Below are 22,372 nucleotides of genomic sequence, written 5' to 3'. Positions count from 1 at the left end.
CTTTCTTCCAACCTAATTCCTAGTGTAGGTGACCAGGGAAGCCATATGACCAATTTCCATGGGAACCACAGAAACAAAAGCTTGGAGCTGAATCATCACTGTGAACTGAAGAACCTTTGCTCCAGAATTGATTATAAGAGATTGCCCAGGAAATATCTGGAGAGTTGGCTTCTCTCCCCCTCCAGTTTTCTCTGGGAAAATATTAAAGTTGTATTCATAATTGCCATCAACGACTTGCTCAAGCCTTTCCTAGACATAAATGTACCAGATCACATTATTTAGGCATTTAGTGGAAGCTAGAGGTTAATCTATTGGAGAGAGATTGACTTTATATTTCTTGCTTTGGGTAGGGGGATTAGATTAAAATTGGAGTTAGCAAACCTGGGTGATTTCCATCAGCCCCAACCAATTAGCTAATTGCAAACAATTGTGCGAGCTATATTCCAAATGATTGTATTCCAATTCTGTTGTCCCTGGACTAGATCTTCAGTCTTTTGCTGAATGTATCAAAGAATCTCACTGCTGCTGTATGTTCCAGAAGGGAAACTGCCATTAAACTTACAAGAAAACCTTGTCGTCAGTTTGACATATTAGGATTTGTTCTTTACTCACAAACCAGGATAGCCCAGGGCATGCAGGCTCCATTTGGCTTCCCTTCCAGGGTTCCACAGCCACCCTCTTATCATGATGATGCACGTTTTTCATTCACTGGGAGTGAAAGCATGGCACAACTCCCAGCGCCTTGTACTACTGCCAAGACAAAATGAAAGACCAAATGTTTAAACTCATGTATATAAGCCCCTTAAGAATAAAGCAAAAGTGATTTGGGAAGGGAGAAGGGAGAAAAGTAGAAAAGCTCTGGATGTGCATTTTTGAAGGGAAAAGAAAAGCTATATGGAGGGGAATAAAGACATATACGGATGCTCTGCCTAGTTCAGCTGGAGGGCTTGGCTCCCTTGAATGTCCTCAGTCCTATCACAAGAGCCAAGGACACAATGAACTGTAGAGAACGTTCACTAACTTGACTACTGGGCCAAAATATATCCTCTGACTCTGACAGGCTGTCAACTCTGTGATATTTGGCCCTCCCACTGACATTGCTCATGTAGCTGACAGCTTTCAGCATTCAGATTTGCCTAGTTTTGCTTTGCTTACTTGGAAATAATAGATTAAAAACTTGGAACTAAATTGCAGAACTGGAGGAGATGAAAAACTCACGCTACGTTGCAACTGCCATCACCCCTTTTGGCTAAATGCCCAGTTGGTTGTTCAGATAGCATAAAATATATTCCTCTCAGCTATGAAGAACATTCACAAGGATCGTTTAACAATTAATAAGGTTATTGTACTACAAAGAATGGAAATTGTGGCCTAAATATAACATGGAGCCATTTTACATCTGCTTTCAGCTAGCCATTTTAAGAGTGTTCTTATTTGCTTCTATCATTTTCCATGTGAGGCAATGCTTCTTTTACTTTTCCGGATATGAAATTAAACCTTGTAAAACTGATTGATTGGAGTGACTGGATCATTCAAATATTCATTTGCAGAGGGAATAAGAAAGATGTTCAGTGAGGGAACTTAATTAGATAAACTAGATTTAAAACTCAGAAGATTTAAAAAACTGAGTCTGGGGAACTCAGACACAAAACAGGTTAGGCAGAAAATAAATATAGGGTCAGTCAAAAAGGACTCAAATCCCTATATACCAATGCACAAAGTTTTGATGAATAAACGGGATGAACAAAAAAAATCCAAGTACATGAGGATAGGAGGGTAGATAAGATATTGTTGCCATTTCAGAAACTTTGGTGGGATGAAACCAATGAATGGAATATACAGCTTGAGCCATTTAAATGGTTTAAAAGAAACAGACTTAATAAAAGAGGATGTGGAGTTGTGCTATATATAAGGAATAACATCTCTACAGAAACACAACAGAACAATGATGAAAACCATCTTCAATGCATTTGCTGTATAAAAGAAAAAAAGAATGACATTGTCATAAACATATACTACAGGGCACTAATGAAACAGAGGAAATAGATGAACTTTTTGCTAATCAGTTAACTAAGATATCTAGGAAGCAAACCACAATAGTTATGGAGGACTTAACTACCCTGAGATCAACTGGGGGAAAAACTCTGCACCTAGTGGAAGATCAGATTCCTGACAAACTAGCAGACAACCTTTTCTCCCAAAAGGTAGAAAAGGGAACTAGAAGGTCAGCCATACTGGACTTAATTTTCACTAACAGAGAAGAAATTACAGAAAACTTGAGGGGGAGTGACCATACAATTTTGGAATTCAACATTATGCAAGCACAATTAACAGAACAAAGTCAAACTAGGGTCTTTAAATGAGCTGATTTCAATAAATGTAGAGAGAGCTTGGGAAGGATTCCATGGATGAGAATCCTCCAGGGGAAAACAATCCAAGAAGCTTGAAAAACTTTGAAAAGTGAGATTATAAAAGCCCAGTCTAGCACAATTCCAATGAAGAAGAAAAATAAGACATCTCATGCCTTCACAAAGAACTCTGATAAACTGAAAGATGAAAAGGACAAGTATAAAAAGTGGAAAGAATGGCACATAACTAAGGCAGATTATCTGGTAAGACTTGTGGGCTTTGAAGGTCATTAAAAGGCAAGCTTCAAACTGATAATGTTGGCACCATACACTCTGGAAATGACTTTGGAAGCCATAGATGGGACATGGACACAGAATACTCATATATCAGTGGTGGGTTGTAGGCGGTATGCCCCTGTACGGGCATACCAGATACTGCCCGGAGCACCAGGTACCATTCTGGTACGATGCTCCGGAGGACCCACCCACCCATCCATGCTCCTTACCTGTCCTTACCATACAGCGCCTGTGCAACACTCCGCCGAACAGCAGAAGCTTTGCAGAGGCTTGTGGAAGCATCACTTGAAGGTAAGCTGCATGCACGCACTGCGCACATGTGCACGTGTGCCACGCGTGTTCATGTGGAGGACGCCAGGCCCCGGAACCCACACTGCCATATATCTGGTAAAACCTTATTTGTTTCATATGCTTGTATTCAAAGAGAACATCCCTGAAAGAGATCACTATCCTATTATATCAAAGATAATGTTGCTAATCCTTCTCTACAATCAAGGTTTCTCATGTGCAATTCCAATCTTGACAAGGCAGTTCCAAGAAATGCAATATTCCCAACACTGAATTTCCTACTTCAAGGAGGAAAAGAAATAGCAAAGATCTTTCCGCCATGCAACTACTAAAGGTATCTAAAGGCTGAAACGAAAGAGACCTGACACAGAGACATGCAACTACTCTGCATAGTCTATGTCAACATTTCTGGATAAAACAACATCATTGTTTTGTGACTCCCAAGGTAACATTCTAAATGTTGCCAAATTCTTAAGGAACAAAAATACATTAAGATTAGGAAGAGAATGTCATATGACAATGATGGATGTGTAGATGGGGGTGGAGGGAAGGGGCAGAGTGAATATTCAGATGGAAAAGCAATGCAAACTTACCTTCAGTTCACTTTAAAAGCCTAGTAAATCATTACACTTTTTATTATTTACCTGGAACAAAATTCCCTAGTGGAGGAGGGGATACACAACTCCGAGGGCACATTCTTTGTATTTTTTTCCCAGTGGCTTGTTCAGCACTTTTCCTGAAACTCAGAACAATCCAAACTGATATATTAATAAATTAGAAATATCATAAAGTTAGATTTTGCCTATATGATGGGCTTATTTTCTAAGGCTCAAGGTGCCAATGCCAGGTGGGAATTTTGAGAAAGGAGGTAATTCTCACACAGCTTGAGGAAGACAAAGGTTGCATTTACACCTGGCCAGAAGGTTTAATCATCTACTATTTCCAAACATTGCAAGCTAACAATCTGCTGTGTCTGAGATCATAAAACATATCACAAAGTGGAGACAGAAGAATTGGGGCTCAGTTGACCAGAGCTTATCTTTTCAGAGTTGCAAGCTGGTTGGGAAATTTTTGTCCAGTTTTGCAAATGCCTCTTAAAGCAGCTTTTCTTTCTCCTTTCTCTCCCCCCCCTTTTATTTGTGACTTTTTTTTTTTTTGAGAAAACAGGCATCCACAGAGAATTTTGCTCATAACTTGAATGAGCAGGTTAAGGTAACTTTAAGTTTAAAAACTTCAAGAGAAGCAGGCAGAACCCATTTGTGTGAAGAAAAGGTGAATAAAATGCTGTTGTTGGTTATTTCCCTGAAGTGTTTCTGTAGCTTTTGTATAGATAAGCCAGAATTTGTCACTTCCCTGAGCACATCAACTTAAAAAAAATCAAGGATCTATTAAAATGTTAAAGCTGCCATTGGATCTTTATTTTCTTCTCTCCGGCAAGCATTCACAAATCATTTCCATTCAGTGATTATTTCAACCAAATACAACTTGTGTTCTCTCTAGTAGTCCCCTATCTGTAAAATGGGAGTGTAAATATATTAAAGATAAGAAGGTGTTCCAGTGTTTTCAGACTGGATTACATGCCTAAAGTAGCTGGGTAGATCTAGATGAGATAAAAATTATCTGCTGTATATTATTTGTTAAAAACGCATGCCATATTTGCTGAAAATCATGTTCATTTAATGAGTTTCATGTTCATTGGTTCATTGATTGTTCCAAACTGCAATATATATTTTTCCTTTTGGAAGTACTTCTGGTCTGGAAATGACACATTTATTTTGTCACTGCATTGCTCTGAATGGGCAATTATAATTATTATCGTCTGAACACTTCTTCATGCTTGAAAATACAAGCTACAGATTTTGAACATAAAGGTCCTTTTGAGTTTAAAAAAATATTTTTTGTTCAATGAGGCTGCTCTGATCATTCTGCATGGGTTCCAAACCCAAAAACAGTTCTGCAAATGGTTGGACTAAATAAATATTTTGAACTCAAAATGAAGTGTCTGAATCTGAAATATTTTGCACGCTTCTGTGCATGCAATTTGTGATAAAAATTGCTATTTTTATCCTTTTCAAAAAGTGTGGCCCTCTGGGGGCCTGCTATGCTGCCTTGATGAAAATAATGTTTCAAGATCTCTCTTGATTGGTTCATTACAGCATATGCTCAGAATCTGTGGTTGTCATCAATTTACAGTGCAAATAGAATCAAAAGTACAGTAAAATCCTATTCAACTTTAAAATGAAAAACAAGCAATAAAATTATTTGGATAATAAAATAATGGAGGTGGCATCCATAGCACCAACTTTACACTGCAGTGTGTTATAAATCAAAACCCTCTGTTAGATTTTTTCCCCCAAGCTTTTCTAGTAGGATGCCAAGATGGGTGCCAACCCATTTTTGGATGAAGTTGTTCTGCAGGGATGGGAGCCACCATAGAGAAGCACTTTTATCTCAAGAATAGATGGAATAGTTAATAAGCCACCTGTGCATAAAGCAGGCCCCTTTCACTTGGAAACCTATCACAGGTGCAATGTGGCCGCAACAGTTCTTTTTCCTTACACGTGGGCTGCTAATTTTGCAGGAATTGCAGTTCCAGAGTAGTCTTCAAATGCAATCTCATGTAAGAAGTATTTCAATCCTCTAATGATGATAGGCATGATGAATTGTCAGGACCTTCCATTGTAGCTAGTTCTGCAACTGGTGCACTTATTGAAGCTGAGGACAGAAGTCTTCCAACCAAGGTTTTCACCAGCAAATCCAGCATTATCAGTGAGTTTAGGAAATTATGGACTTACTTCTTCAGGGAAATGCCACCCATCCAGAGATAAAACTGAAGCAGAGAACCATATGATTTCTTAATAAACAGAAGCTCTTTCTTGTTCAATTGCAGTTTGTTTGAACTCATCCAAATCCCCATAAACATTTGGATTCTGGGTTAAGGCTTCCACAGCATCTCCAATTTTGCCTTGGTGGAGAAATGAGCTGGGTATCATCAGAATACTGATGAAACCTCATTCTAAACCAACAGATGAATTCTCCAATTTGTTTAATATACATTAGATATTAAAGAGTAAAGGTGAGATAACTTAGTCATGCAAAAATGAAAAAAGAACACCCATTTCCTTTCCTCTACCACTATAACCATTTATTTTAGTTTTTGCTGTTTATGTCTTCAAGTCAGAGTTGACCTCTGGCAACCACATTGCCAAATCCATTCAATCTTCTTGGCAACTATTTGCTGATGTAGTTTGCCACTGCACTGTCACTAGAGTTAACAAAGAATGACTGGTTCAAAGTCATCAAGCTACCTTTATCCCTGAGTCTTAGCCCTGTAAGGTAGTACTGATAAGAAGCACAACCAGAAATACTAGCTACAGTATTATTGTAAGGTTAAATTAACAGAATCTTGCAAGTCTGAAAGTATTCCTATCCTTTCATTTTACTGTCCAAAAATCTTCTGAAATGGTTCCTATGCTCTCTTTCCTTCAGTGAGCTGAGATACCTTTTACATGCTAGTTGTCCAGATTGCAGCTCTCCTTTCTGTTTCCCAAGATCATTGCTAGATACCATTACATCCAGGTAGGACTAGATCTTGTAATCTCTTTAGGACTAGATCTTGTAGTCTCCAAAATTCTAGCCCGGTGTCTTTAAAGACCTCATCAAAGTCAGAGATGGGTTGCTCCCGGGTCAACCTCAATCGGATGAACCAGTAGTGGTGGAGGTGGGATGCTCCACACACACACACACGGATGCTTCTCCGCATGTGCAGAAGTGATGCATGTGAGCACAAGCGCACATGAGCGAACTGGTAATAAAAAAATGGAAATCCACCACTCATCAAAGTGGGTGTCACTAAAAGAACCATTTTAAAATCATGCCAACAACCCATAGCCCTTGGAAGTGTCCAGAAGGATATAATGGTCGATTGTACCAAATGCTACTGATAAATCAAATATCAGGAGGCACATATTATCTCCATCCAGGCCCCAATGAAGGCAATCAATGCTGTTTCCATTTTATATTTTGGTTGAAACCCTGAGTAAAAAAGATCCAGATAATCAATCTTCTCTTTTGTAAATTGTAATTGCAGTTGCAGCATTTTCTCAACAATGTTCTGTTTTAGGGCAGTAATTTTACATTATAGTTGAATCTAGGAAAACCATTTCAGAAAATACCACACCATAACTACCTTAATGAAGTAGATGCAAACCCTTCATTTAAGGTAGCATTGATTGTTTTTCATATCTAGTTTAATTATAATTCATTGATAACATGCATGCATTCAACTTCCATTTTTCTTTTACCGAGCTGTGTCATTATCTATCCAAAATTTCCTGCATAGTTTCCCCCTGCAACTATTGAAATATTCTATTTAAAACTAGCTTCCTCCAACCATAAATGCAAAATCTCCAAAAAGGTTGGCAAGGCTGTAATGAAATAATTTCTCAAATATTATCTTTTTTCCTGTATGGTCATTCATTATTGGATAGTTATCTTTGGAAAAGCTGATTTGCTGTAATTGGGCAAATTCAACCACCAGGAATAAGTTTTATTTACATGTCTTCTTTACATGTCTTCAAAAAGGAATAAACCAATCTCTTAGCTTACAAAACATAGGAGAAGTACAATGTATCGCTAAATAAAATGAGTTCCATGAGCAGGATACATTGGTGGTGGGTTGCAGGCAGTATGCCCACCCGCCCACGTGTGCTCCTTACCGGTGTTTAAAGTCTTTGGCGCTTCTGAGCACATGCAAGATGCGTGCAGCGCCTGCACGACGCTCCACCAAGCAGCTGGAGAATCCCACTGGACAGCAAGATGCATGCACGCGCTGCACGCATCCATGTGGATGCCGCCGGGCATCCACCACTGATTGGCTTCCCACCACTGATTGGCTTCCTTCTCAATCCCATCAAATCTCACAGAACAGATCCCTTTTGAAAGCACTAGGATGATTAGAAAAGAATATATTTTAATTCATTACTTTATTTGCATCAAAATGTAGGAAGCCCTTTCTCAAATAAATAAATACATCTTCCAAGACTTGTTAAGAATCAAAAGCATGCTCCTAGTGCATAAAACAGAACCTTGTATTTTATACTAGAAGTAGTCCTCATTTAGAGACTGCCTATTTTAACAACCATTCACTATTACAATAGTGATAAAAAAGTAACTTTGTGACCAGTTCTAGCATAATGACCTTCAAAGGTCTATATAAACAAAAGAAACCTAAAGCAAGAGATAAGCATTGCTGCAATTTCACTTAGGAACTGCTTTCACTTAATGATCAAGTTACCAGTCCAAATTGTGGTCATTAAAGGAGGACTACTTGCATTAGCAAGACCTGTAGGTAGTATTTATTTATTTTATTAAATTTAAATGTCACCTATCACACCATGAGGGATGCACTGACGCTGTGCATGTCAATCAGAAAGGTCGGCAGTTCGGCGGTTCGAATCCCTAGTGCCACGTAATGGAGTGAGCTCCTATTACTTGTCCCAGTTTCTGCTAACCTAGCAATTTGAAAGTATGTAAAAATGCAAGTAGAAAAATATGAACCACCTTTGGTGGGAAGGTAACAGCGTTCCATGTGCCTTCGGGGTTTAGTCTAGCTGGCCACATGACCACAGACATCTCTTCAGACAGGGCTGGCTCTTCGGCTTTGAAACGGAGATGAGCACAGCCCACCTAGAGTCAGGAACAACTAGCACATATGTGCGAGGAGAATCTTTACCTTTTCCTATCTCATCATCAAGGATGTCAAGTCAACTTACAACAAGATAAAAATTTGTTTCTTTGTCGCTTTAGTTATCCAAGCAATGCTCAAGAACTTTCTCCAATACTACAGTTCAAGCACATTGATTTGCCTCTTATCTAGTTTTTTCATGGTCCACCTTTCACAATACCTCTTCTACTGTAAACCATTATTTTTAAATAGAAAATAATCTTTTAGCTCACTTTTCACTGTATTCGCTCTGTCTAGGACGGTGTAAGCAAATATTCAGAGACTTCCTTCAAACTATTTGGTTCTGAGTGCTTATATAATTATTTTCCCTGCCTTGAAGAGAACAATTTTAGGTCACATCTTCTTAGAACTCTTATTTATTGATTTATTATTTACAATATTCTAAGAAACCATTTTAATGGGATGCCCAGGAAATAAACTTTGCACTACAAGGGCAATCCAAGTTCACCTGTTATAGTACAAAGCTTTACAAGGGCAACATTGTGCAGGGATAGACACACAAACCTGTACAACCAGTTTTAACCACCAGTATGCTCTAAGTACTTACTTCACTGCTTTCCTTTCAGCTTTTCAATAAGAAAAATATAGATAAAGAACTCATTCAAAATCACCTCTATGTTTACTTGGAAGAAAGTTGGCACAAGATTACATCCAGAATCAGTCAAATATTAATAAAGGAATCTGAACAAAAAAGAGAAGTTTTTAAGAACACAATCACACTGGCTTTATTTCAGTATTTAAAAATTATAAGCACTGAGGTCACAAATCAGGTAAAATTTCTATTGTATATAGATTATAGAGTGCCTTTCCAAATTTAAAAGAAAAAAAAATCTCAGTGCCGAATTCATACTGGATCAAACATAGCACCAATTATATATCATATCCCATTCCCACCTAATGATTAGAAAATGAGCTGCCATGTGAAAGAAGAAGAAAAATCTTCATAGATTGGACTGCTAGGCTGACAAAGTCTGAGATTCAAAGGGAGGACCAAGTGACATCCCAAGGAAGATGTCACAATATAAAGGTTTTTTGAAAGACAAAAGAAAATCTGGTGCTGCTTAGGTCAGAAATCAGTAATAATGGGGGAAAAAACATAAAGTCAAAGAGCCAGGAAACATGAGGTATGAGAGGAAATCAACCACCATGTCCAAAAGCCAAAGAGCATTCTCATGAGTTCAATATGGCAAGCAGAGCAGTCAGCCTGAAAATCAACAGAAAACGATCCAAAGCTTGCAAAACCAGTTCTGCCCATGCCATGAAATAAAACCACATGATGAGCCAATAGAAAATATAAATTCTGACATCTACCTTGGCCAAGCGATCGATGCCACGCAGACAGTTGACCAAGAAGTATCGTGCTAAGAACAGTGCATGTTCGATTTTAACTCCATATAATCAATCTTCCAACAGGTGAAAAACACTAAAGGAAGAATGAACACCATCAACACCATAGTAGTTAAATGATCAATTGACCTACAGCTGCAGAGTGTGGAGCCTAACAAAGCTGGAAGAGAAGAAACTGTGACAGTGGGTGTGCCAGCAGAGAGGGCTCTTGAATGCCACCTCTGGCATGCATGCCATAGGTTTGCCATCACGGACCTATGAGATGGAAAGATAAAATATAGAAAAATGTTGGCCCCAGTTGGAATACTCTAGCATTGGATCCTATGTAATACAGACATCTGCCTGTATTGCTTCAGACTTCAAAGCTGGCTGAGGAATTATGGCAGTTGAAGTCCTCCAGGCTTCAAGTTGCCAAGGTTGGAGACCCCTGTATTAGCCTATTGAACATAACCAAATGAATACAATAACCAAAGTAGTGAGGAACAACTGTTAAAATTGTTTCCGATTTTACTGGAAAAATATCGCTGCCTTTGTCAAAAAGAATTTTTAAGGAGATTGATTTGACTAGCCAGAGATATTACAAACATTGACAATTACAACTGCTGTTTAATTGGAGCAAGCATACTTATTTGAAGCTTTTCCAAGAGTCTTTTAAAAAAAACCCCGCAGATGCTTTAAAACAAGTATTAAGAACACATTGCTTTAATAATTTGGTTCATTACTGTAGCACAGTCAAAATCATGTCCTCAAACACATCATGAAAGAAAATAGCCGTGTATACAGAGTTTGCTCAGAAAAGGCAAGATGGTGTAAATTCACTGTATAATTTAATCTCCCCTCCTTTTTTTTAACCCCAAATGCCATAAACAGCAACAAAAATCCCTTGTGGGTGTTCCTGAAAGTCCTAATGACTTTCCCAAGTGTTTTCCTGCACATTTCCTGCACTTCATGACATTCATAACACATTGTTGAAATATCTATTCCACTGGGTCATGATGAAGATTTCAGCAATAGCACATATTGCATTGACTTTAAAAAACAGCATCTGTTCTTTCAAGTTAAAATATGCTTGGAAGAGACAATTCTCCTCAAGATATGATCAAAAGCAGCTCACGTAAAATGGCATTACAATTAATAGGGGCCTCAGTATTCCCTTTTGTGTATCCAATCAACTCCGATCAGCCCTCATCAGTCCCTTCTTCACAATTTAATTCGGCAGTGAAAGGTGAGAAAGGTCCCAAAGCTATACTGTTAGATTTTTCAAAAGTGAAGGTGAGAATATGTATTGGACACACTTGTCCTGTTAAAGATAATCTGGCATGTCATCCTGGTGCCAACATTCTCTGAAATCCCAGCAACAAGAGGCCACTATAATCTTACCTAATGTGATTTTACTGCTTTGAATCCCTGCCCAGTTCCTCATGGCATTCCATCTTACCACATCATTACAAGGGAACGACCTTTATCTTGAAAACTTTAAGAGTGTTAGTTTTAAAGATGATTTACCACCCTTGACAAGGACTTGATTTCTTAAATTAAGGCTGGGCTATTGTTACCATTAGGCATCTCACCGAATGCAGAGCCATGCCTAAGACCTAGACCATATATTGTAAATCCTTCAGTATGGATCAAGTTGCTCATAAAACAAGGAGCAGAGCCCAGTCTCCTAATTGGATTTCTGCTGCTCTGGATGTCAGCATGGGCTTGAAAACTACCTGATTGAGAGGGTGAGGAAAATAGAACTGGCGCCCGGCCGGTTGAAGCTGAGGCACATCTCTGAGCCTAGAAATTATCTATCTTTCTGCCTCATATTCAGTCTGCTCAACCACAAATACTCAATTGACTGAAATAACTTTTTTTCCATTTAGCTTTTTAGCTTAGAAACAGAAAGAACTGTCTACTGGGAGTGCATCTTATTTTGTTTTTTTTATAAAGTAGGTTGATCTTGATATTAAACTTGATGACTGTAATACACAAGTACAAAATACTGTAAATTCATTGACCTAACAGTCTTGTGAAAAGCCTATAGCATTCAGACACCCAGAATATTAGACAAAACAAGATATTCACATGTAGATGTACAGCATAGATATTGTATATATGTACAGGTTGTTAAGCAGGACCATGATAAAAATTGTTGTGGCCAAATTATTAAACATCATCTGTATGTGATAAGCAGCAAAATGAGTATTATCAAAATATTTACTGGAGAATAAATGCATTTATGATGTAGTCAAGATATATTAATCAGATTAACACTCAGTAATTGACTACTGCATTTATTTCTACTACACATACTTAGGGATTTTTAATTCACAGACTGTACATTTACTCTAAGGATTTTATTATTGCAATGGTTGCTTGTGAAGATAACTGGATCAGGATGACTATGCAATTGGGAGGAGGAGCCCTTTCCTAAACTGGTTAATGTATAAGTTCTCTGAGCTTAAAAACAGAAAAATGATCTCCCACACCATAGAACTGTGTGTGAAATTCAGAGGGGAAAAATAACGTTAAGCATTACCAAATTTTGCACAGTAATCCTGATCCAGATAGAGAACCCACAAAATGTCTTTTTAAAATCAGCTACACTCTGTGTATCAAATTGTGTAATTTGTGTTTTGTCTCTATAATGGCACTGCAAGGCTACCATCTTATATAAGCATATAAAGAATGAGTCTCTTTGACCTTTTTGGAGTAGAAATCTTTATTTCTGAGTAGAAATGCAAAAGGTTGCATTGTTATTAATCAATTAATTACATTAATTGCTATCAATCAATCAAATACTTAATTAATTAAAAAAATTAATTAAAGTAGATATTGGAGAGTTAGAAGAAAAAATGCGTAAAGAATCTTATTGAGATACTTTATGTTGATCATTCTCATTTGCTGTACTTCAAATCCAATACCTTTGGATAGCTCTAGACTCAGGGATGTGACTTTCACCAAATGTATGAATCAATGGCTAAATTTGGGGTGGAAGGATTTTTCAGAATCCCTTATCTTCATTTTAGATTCCCCGCTTTAGTGATATTGCTGTTATATTATTTTTCTGAAGGTGCAAAGATTCTTTTTTTTTAGAACTTGGCTGCCTTTATCAAATTAAAAAAGAAGTACATCAAAAGTAATAGTAGGTGACAAATGTTAATATTTGTCAAAGGCTCCTGCTTTGATCTTTCATTTTTATTTCTTAAGAGCTTGACAAATGTGGTCTGTGGTTTGGCTTCAAACATCTTCCGTCCCTAAAGTGCTTTGCTCAGTGTCTAATCCATTTGATCCCCTGCTTGCTTTCCTCTGTCATTCTATGGGGGGGAAAGTGGGCAGCAACCAAATTTCAAACACTGCTGTAATGAAATAATTTCAGTTAAAAAGGAAATATTATTTTGTTTCTTTTCCGAAAGATTGGGTTTATTTGTTCAAGTGTCCTCCCGGCAACTTTTAAGTAAAAGCTCTGTTATTTATTACTGACAGCTTGATTTCGTCTGTCTTCCTTTTGTGCATTGACATTTTCATCTTTTTTTTTTAATCAACAGAGAAATTAGTTTAGAAAAATGGTTTGTCAAAAGATCTGGTATAATCTGCGAGCAAAATGAATAAAGCAGAGTCCAATGAAGTGAAGTGTTCCACAAACATGTTTAGCTATAAACAGATTGAAAAACTATAGCAATTATGGTTATAAAATGATAGTTAAAAAAATCTCTTGAGTAAACATTAGAGCAGGTGAGAGGAAGCTTCTTAGAAATGAAAACCGTATTGAGCAACAGTAACCTCTTAGTAGAAAAAATAATAAGAAGAAGAAGGAAATCTCCCTGCTTCCATATGCTTGCAGTGTCAGGCAGAATAACAGAGTTGGAAGAGACCTTAGAGGTCTTCTATTCCAAACACCAGTTTGGAAGCTCTGCACAATTCTATTCTAAACACCAGTAGAAAGCCCTGCACAATTCCAGATAAGTGGCTGTTTTCTTCTTAAAAGCCTCCGGTGATGAAGCACCCACAACTTCTGAAGGCAAGTCATTCCACTGGTTAATTGTTCCCACTGTTAGGAAATTTCTCTTTAGTTCTAGATTGTTTCTCTCCTTGATTAGTTTCCATCATTGTTTCTTATCTTGCCTTCTGATGCTTTGGAAAATAGCTGACCCCCTCTTTGTGGCAGCTCCTCAAATATTGGAACACTGCTATCATGTCACCTCTAGTCTTTCTTTTCACTTGGCTAGACATACCCAATTCCTGCAATTGCTCTTTTGGCTGCCGCCACCCACTCTATATGAATTTTTGAGTTCATATGAAGGCTACTGTACTGCAAAATGCTAATTTACTCTGGATTTTCATCGCCCATGTTCTTAAAAGTTTAAAAAAATAATAGAAATTAACTTTTGTCCATTAACCTTTTATGTATTCATCTGTTGTTGCTGTCAACATGAATAGAATAGAATGGAATGGAATGACATAGAATAGAATAGAAGCTGGAAGTGACCTTGGAGGTCTGCTAGTCCAGGCCCCTGCACAAGCAGGAGAACCTACGGGTATACCATTTCAGATAAGTGGCTATCTAATCTAGTGGTTCCCAATCATTTTTTGGGCATGCTCCACCTAAGCATCTCTAAAATCCTGATGCCACCCGCCCTCCCCCGGAACATATACTTCTTACTTTACTCAAAAAGTGAACTTACTCATGCAGAGGAAGTCTAAAAGGCCATTAACTTGGTTTAAACAAGGTTCATTTTATCCCCATTAAAAATCAAATTGCCCCCCTGTGTTCCCAACATTGGCCCCACGTTGGGAACCATTGGTCTAGTCTCTTTTTAAAAACCTGCAGTGATGGAGCACACACCATTTCTGAAGGCAAGCTGATCCACTCATTAATTGTCTTCACTGTTAGGAAGTTTCTCCTAAATTCCAGGTTGTTTCTCTCTTTGATTAGTTTCCAACCATTGTTTCTTGTCCTGCCTTCTTCTGGTGCTTTGGAGAATAATTTGACCTCCTCTTCTTTGTGGCAGCCCCTCAAATACTGGAATACTGCTATCATGTCAACCCTAACTATTCTTTTCTTTAGGCTAGCCAAACCCAAAACCTGCAGCTGTTCTTCATATGGTTTAGTCTCCAGGCCTTTAATCATCTTAGTTGCTATTCTTGGAACTTTTTTCCAAAATCTCAAACCTTTTTTGTAGTATGGGTGGGGCTGCAGTATGCCGGGTGTGATCTTATTAGGGTTTTATAAAGCAGCACTAATATTTCACATAATCTCAATTCTATGCCCCTGTTTATGCAGCCCAGAATTGTATTAGCTTTTTTGACTGGTGCTGCACAATGATGGCTCATACTTAAGAGATCATCCACTTAGGACTCCAGGTTGGACCGTATATGGGGGAGGATGGCCTGTTTCTACACTTTGAAGAAAATAGAAATAATACTGTTTACAATTTGAAGACTACCTTTTGGTGGGGAGAGGGGTTAAGAATACATAAAACTTGTTGCCCTGATTGCTAAACTCTATTCTGCAACAGTAATGAGGTCATATAGTGTTCTATTTACTTATTGTACAGTAAATTAAAGAAAGTGATTGATGGGTTTTGTTTTCCCTCTTACCAAGTATTGGCTGCCCATCAGAAAACTACCACAAATCACTCTTCCTAAATGAGTGGCGCAATTATAAATAGGTGTGTGATGAGCATGTTTAAGCCGTCTATGTAATTGGCTAATAGTTTGCAAAGTCCACCCTTCCAATCTGTCTATTGAGCTATTTCGACATACAGCTCTACAGGTAAGTCCTCAACTTGCAACCACAGTTGGGACTGCAATTACAGTAGCTAAGCCATGCAGTTGTTAAGTGAGTTGTCATGTGACGGATCTACTTTTATGACCATTTTAACCACTGTCATTAAACAAATTGCCACAGTTCTAAAGCAAATCTTGTGATCATTAAGCAAATCACATGGTTGTTAACAAATCTGACTTCTCCTTATTCCCTTTGTTTGTCGGAAACCAGCTGGAAAGGTTGCAAATCGTAAGCACATGACACAAGATGATGTAAAAGTGAGCTGGTTGCCAAGCACCTGAATTATAATCAGGTGACTTTGGGGGGTGTGTGTGAAGTGATGGTCGTCACCTTAAAGAGTAGTTGTAAGTTCCTTTGTTATGTATCATCTTAAATTGTCATTAAATAAAGGGTAATAATTTGAGGATTACCAGGAGTGTTCCTTTGAAACAGCATTGAAACCATGTCCAAAAATAGCTTGGCTAATAGGTGCAAGCTGGCGGCTTTGGGAGACACTGGCCAGTGGGGAGGAGGGGCTAGGCTAGTGCCAATAATTACCTGTGCGTAGGCAGGAGGAGACAATTCTGTGGATCCACATGGCGAAGGCGAGGCAAGGCAAGCACTATGTATAGAAATCACCATTGATTGAGAATACATAGTGGAAAAGAGAGTCTTGAGAGTTAACAAAGATGATCACATAAGATGTAGCAGAAGGGAGCAGATGTAATATGTGAGTTCTACCTTTCACTATTTCTGGGGAGGAATGATACTGGTGCCCTTTCTAGCCTTGTGGTCAGCGGCACCGAAAAGGAAACCGGAAATGGAATGGAGTAGCAAAATTATGTTCCTCCGAGTCATTAAAACAGTGAAAAGCAAAACTCCCTTTTGGTAGCAGCAGTGGAAGGCCTCAAAGTGCAGGGGTTGTATTCATTTACCTTCCCTACCGGTCCGCAAATGTGAGCGCATACGCCACTTCCACGCATGTGCTTTCGGTGGAAAAAAGGGCCTAAATGGGATGCCGTAGAGCTGAGGTGGGTAGGCAGGGCCACCTGCGATTTCCACTACCAGTTTGGGCAAACTGGTCCGAACCGGTAGAATACTATCAGTGTCACAATGGTGAGTGAATGGACAATACACAACTATGAGACCTCATTTTAAAAAATCAGGTCTTGCACTCTTTCCTTTTTATAAGGAGCACACAAAAGAAATGGGATTAAAAGATATAAATAAATAACCCTGTAAATTCTATGGAAACTGAGGATCACACATAATATGAGCCGATGACAGCAGAAGTTAAGCGCTGGTCCCTCCCAAATGGGCATAAGTCTGCAGCAGCCTAAAACATCCATGGGAATAGGGCAGGTTCCTTCCCAAACATATCTGTGGCCACATTGTTGGTAAAACATGCCTGTAATAGACACAAGGAATAACTCTGGGGATCAGGAGAAAGAAAAAGAACTACAAACACACAATTAAAAAAAATATCTGAGTTTGGGCCAGAACTGTAACTTGAGAAACCAAGACCTTAATTACTAAGCCAACTGGGTGACTTTAGCTTAGTCTCTCTCTCTCTTTGCCCTAAGAAGAAAAATCACTTCTAAAATCTTTCCCAAAAATCTAGAAGGGACTAGCACAGGCAGTTACCAAAAATCAATACTGACTCAATAGCAGGAAACGGCAACTTTAAATTGTTTCAAAATAATGGCCTGGAAAGACTCAAAAGCAACAAGATGAGATTATTGCATAAGAAATGATCCCATGTCCATGCCATGATTACAGGACATGAGGATAGCCGCTTCAATTGATATAACAATTTATACTCCTATTGCTTCTTTCCAACATTTTTCGTTTTCTTTGCTTGTTAATCAAATCAAAGTAGGAATTAGTCAGACTTGGCTTTAAACAGGACTGAAGCTTAGGAATTTAGCAATGTATTTGCTTTAGAAAGTTTCTGCAGAGGTGTTAATTTCTATCACTGTTTTCACAGGCATTTCCTCCAATAAAACACTGACTTCAATAAAATACTGACTTTGTTGGTATGCAAGGTGCATTACTCTCTTTTTAAAAGCAATTTCAGGGTTGTAGATTTGCAACTTGAATAGATTTGGAAAGTCAAAGTCTGTGTGTTAAATGTGGTTGGCAGGCATTCGGCAAGTTAAGCATAGTTTTCAAGAACAACCTCCCCCTATGCCTGAAGAGAAAAGTTTTCGATCAGTGTGTGCTACCTGCTCTAACATATGCCGGTGAAACATGGACACTAACTTCACAATCAATACAAAAGCTATAAAAGGAATATAGAGCCATGGCAAGATACATGTTCAGCATTACAAGACAAGATAGAAAGACCTACACATGAATTAGAGAACCAAAGAACGTATACAATATCATCAAGAGAGTAAAAGAAATAGAAATGGGCTGGTCACATAGCAATAAGAACACATGACAGGTGGACCAAGGCAGTCATAGAATGGATCCCACTCGATAAAAAACAACCACAAAAGAGACCTAAAGCAAGATGGATTAACAACATCAGCAAAAACTTTCTATAACCCAATTGGCTAAAGAAATCTCAGAATTGTATAGGCCCATGATGGTGAACCTATGGTACATGTGCCACAGGTGGTACGCAGAGTTCCAGCACACATGTGTGTGCAGGCCACCTGATTTTCAGCCTTCTGGAGGGCCGGGGGATGCCATTTCCGCCCTCCCCAGGCTTCACGAAAGCCTCTGGAGCCTGGGGAGTGTGAAAAACAGATCCAATGGGCTAACCGGAAGTTCAGAAACAATCCGTTTCTGGCTTCCGGAGGGCCTCCGGGGGGCTGTGGGAGGCCGTTTTTGCGGAGGCCCTGTTTTTCACCCTCCCCAGGCTCCAGAGGATTTCCTGAAGCCTGGGAAGGGCAAAAACTCCCCCCCCCCGGGAGGGAATCATATGCACATGCGCAGGGGGGTCACACGTGCATGCATAGGTGGGCAGAGCACATTGCATTGTGGGTGTGGGACACGTGGTACGTGCTATCACAAGTGTATGCACAATTTTGGCATATCTTTACAAAAAGGTTCGCCATCACTGCTGTAGGTTGAAAACATACAGAAGAGGCCTTCGTTCTGCAGTGGATAGACCAGGGATAGTCAACCTTTTTATACCTACCGCCCACTTTTGTGTATCTGTTAGTAGTAAAATTTTCTAACCGCCCACCGGTTCCACAGTAATGGTGATTTATAAAGTAGGGAAGTAACTTTACTTTATAAAATTTATAAAGCAGAGTTACAGCAAACCCCTACCCCCCACCATGAAAGCTGGAACGCCCACTAGTGGGCGGTAGGGACCAGGTTGACTACCACTGGGATAGACAATGGCTAAAAGGAGGAGGAGGAGGGGAAGAGGAGGACTTTTGTAACTGTTCATTATCTTGCCATTTATTTGTAATTTTGAATAACAACACACAGATGTGGGGTGAAGGGGAGGCAAAGCACAAAATGTTTTGAGAAAGGAGAAAGGAATGGCTAGATTGAAGCAATGGATTGTCAGCTATAAAGGCCAGGCTCAGCTTGCATCATTGGGTTCCCTGGTGCTCTTCTAGAGTATATGCAGATCTTTCTCTACTAACTGCAATGGCAAAGCTCAACAGAGGTGGACTGCTGCACCAACTGACATTAATCATCAACTTATTCTTCTTATTCTCTAATGTATCTTGAGAGCAAGGATTTCTTTGGCTCGTCATCCTCTCTGCAATTAGGTTTATCTTCTTTCTTGACAAGGATAAGAGGTTCAGGCTCTATTGTTCTATTTCTGAGATTACTGGAGTAGGCACTTGAGTCATTTGCATGGTCACCTTTTATGTTCTTGTTTGTGTAAGCTCAGATAGAATCGTGATTTGCTCAGTGGTGACAGTCAAGCTGGCTACACTTCAAAAGTTTTAGGCCAGTCTACTAGTTAGTCTTCAAGAGTCTTGCAATGAATTGCTTTATTCACATTTTCTATGTCCACTGTGAGATATAGAAGATCTCCTTTCATAAATCAAGTAGTGTACCAGTGGCTTTAAGACATGATGTATCATAATCATCCATTCAGTTTCACTACCACATAACTGATATAAGAATATATAACTAATCTCCTCAGGGGTTGTGTCAGAAGTGGGTTGCTGCCGGTTTGGCCTGGATTGGCCGGATCTGTAGTAGCGACGGGGGGAGGCTCCGCCCACCCGCCCAGATACTTCTGCGCATGCGGAGAAGCATCACACACACTCCCCCGAACCAGTAGTTAAAAAATTGGCAACCCGCCTCTGAATTGTGTATATCTATAACTTTATCCATTATAATGAATGATCTATAAGTGGGCAGAATTCAAGGTATAATCTGAAACGTCTGGTAGAAAAGCAGAATAAAAATTAAATTAAAAATCTGAATTGTTCTACTTCCCTGAAATTCCACTACTTGGATGGAGAATTTTCCTGCCCGGTGAGGTAATTTTATTTTCATATTATGTTTCATGGGATATCCTTTATTTACCCAATGCTTTCCTGTCCACTCTTTTCAAGCTCTGCGGCATGCATATTTTATACACACAAAGGTGACTTTTCCTTCCTTTAATGACCATGGCTTATCGGTGCAGGCAACTGATACTGGACTCATAAATATGTCACTCTCCTCCCTCTTTGACTCACAATCCTCTCCTTTACAAGAAGATCTCTCTTCTCTTTTACTCCCTTGCCCTGGCCCAGGGTATCCCATCATCTATTTGCATCTTCTTTAATCCTGCAAATTCTCCATTGGTTAATAGAAATAAATCACTAATGTAAACCGTCGGTAAAAGTAATTGTAATGAGCCATATACAGTAGATATAAATGCAAGGTCAGTGGAGCCAGTGCCTTCCGTTTCTAATTAAATATTTCCTGTAAACTGATGTCAACTGTGCATCTTGTAAGAACATTTGAGGCAGGAGCTTGAACTCCCAAGGACCCGGTTGTCTCAAAACCTGTTTCCTGCTTAACAACATTTAACAAGGAGACCGAAACATGCACCATCAGCAACAAAAGTCATTGTAAGCAGTTCCAATGTGCAAAGGTACTTGGTTTCCTCCCTGAGACATTAAGCTTAGCCTTTCTTTCCCTTTCTTTCCCTTTCTTTCTCCTCCCAGCCCTGGAACAGGTTTCTCCTCAATTATTTTTTTTAATCTGGACTTAGTAGTCAAAGTGGTATGAGAAAATATTTCAGGGATTCAGCAGAAGCTTTGCATAAAAAACATGTCCATTTCAAAGCTGAGCCTTTCTCAATTGGGATGAGAAAAGCACTTGAAGTCCTTGATCTTGTTTTGGGGGTGCTATGTTGGCTCATATAACCAGCAAACCCATGAGACAATATTTTTTCCCTGCCCCAAAGTTCCTGTTTTTTACCCATCATTGGCAGATGAAATAAAAGTTAGCTCCCCCCTTCTTTATATTCGGTGGATAGAGAAGGTGAGTGAGTGGCCAAAAATTCCAAAAAGGAATGTTTCAAAATGTTTCCTGATGGTTTTCACTCTGCTTTTCAACTTTGTCAACTTTAGGATGTGTGCACTCAGAATACTCCAGCCAGGAGAAGACAAGGAGTCACCACTTTTTATTTCTTCCTATAAGCCAGGCAGTTGTTGCCAAACTTAGGCTGGAATACAGAGTGCGAGGCTCTTGTGGAAGAAGTCAAGATTTCCTCTCTTTCAAGCCCAGCCTCCTTGCATCATCCTGCCAGTCCACATGAGAAGCCATCCAGCCTGGGATGGGCAATGCTGAGGTCAATGGATAATATAGTATTAGCATTTAGCAATAGCACTTAGTTGTATATACTGCTTCACAGTACTTTTACTTCACTCTCTAAGCAGTTTATAGAGTCAGCATATTGCCCCCAACAATCTGGGTCCTCATTTTACCGACCTCGGAAGGATGGAAGCAGCGGTGAAATCCAGCAGGTTCTGGAGAACCGGTAGCTGAAATTTTGAGTAGTTTGGAGAACTGGCAAATGCCACCTCTGGCTGGTCTCAGAGTGGGGTGGGAATTGAGATTTCGCAGTATCCTTCCCCTGGAGTGGGGTAGGAATGGAGATTTGCAGTATCTTTCCCCTGCCACACCCACCAAACCACGCCCACCAAACCACACCACGCCCACCAAGCCACGGCCACAGAACCAGTAGTAAAAAAAAATGCATTTCACCACTGGATGGAAGGCTGAGTCAACCTTGAGTCAACCTTGATCAAACTCCTGGCAGTGAGCTGAATTAGCCGGCAATACTGCATTCTAACCACTGTGCCACCACTTATTATAGTTCTTATTCAGTGTAACACGTTTCCTAATATGGTCTTTACACAGCATACTAAATCTTCAGTGTGTCATTGTTTTTCACTTTTTCCTTTATGCTAATGGAAGCATAAATCTCCTGTGTTCAGAGTGAAAAGCAGGCTTTCTCCTGTTCCAGCCATTTATTTTGCAAAACCCGCTCTCCTTATTTGGCCATTTAAAACGAAACATTCCTACTCCTGTGGGACTGTTGTTCAACTTTTTGGTGTTTTTTTGAGTGGGATATTTTGATAGGCACATGGGGATCATGTCATATATATTTTT

General features: G+C 39.2%; 1 long non-coding RNA gene across 1 annotated transcript in view; it reads right to left on the bottom strand.

Annotated features, from left to right (window-relative positions):
- LOC106539787 (uncharacterized) overlaps positions 1–22,372 on the bottom strand; it is a 52,919-nt gene that overhangs the window by 2,154 nt on the left and 28,393 nt on the right. The window contains exon 2 of the long non-coding RNA XR_001312836.2: positions 613–750. This is a non-coding gene — a long non-coding RNA (uncharacterized LOC106539787). The remainder of the gene's footprint in view (positions 1–612; positions 751–22,372) is intronic.

The sequence above is a fragment of the Thamnophis sirtalis genome, unplaced genomic scaffold (genome assembly GCF_051295495.1).
Source record: "Thamnophis sirtalis isolate CommonGarterSnake01/CBP01778 unplaced genomic scaffold, rThaSir2_p1.2 scaffold_2, whole genome shotgun sequence".
Lineage (NCBI taxonomy): Eukaryota > Metazoa > Chordata > Lepidosauria > Squamata > Natricidae > Thamnophis > Thamnophis sirtalis.
The sequence above is the reverse complement of the archived record's forward strand: the minus strand, read 5'-3'. Positions and strand labels throughout refer to the sequence as shown.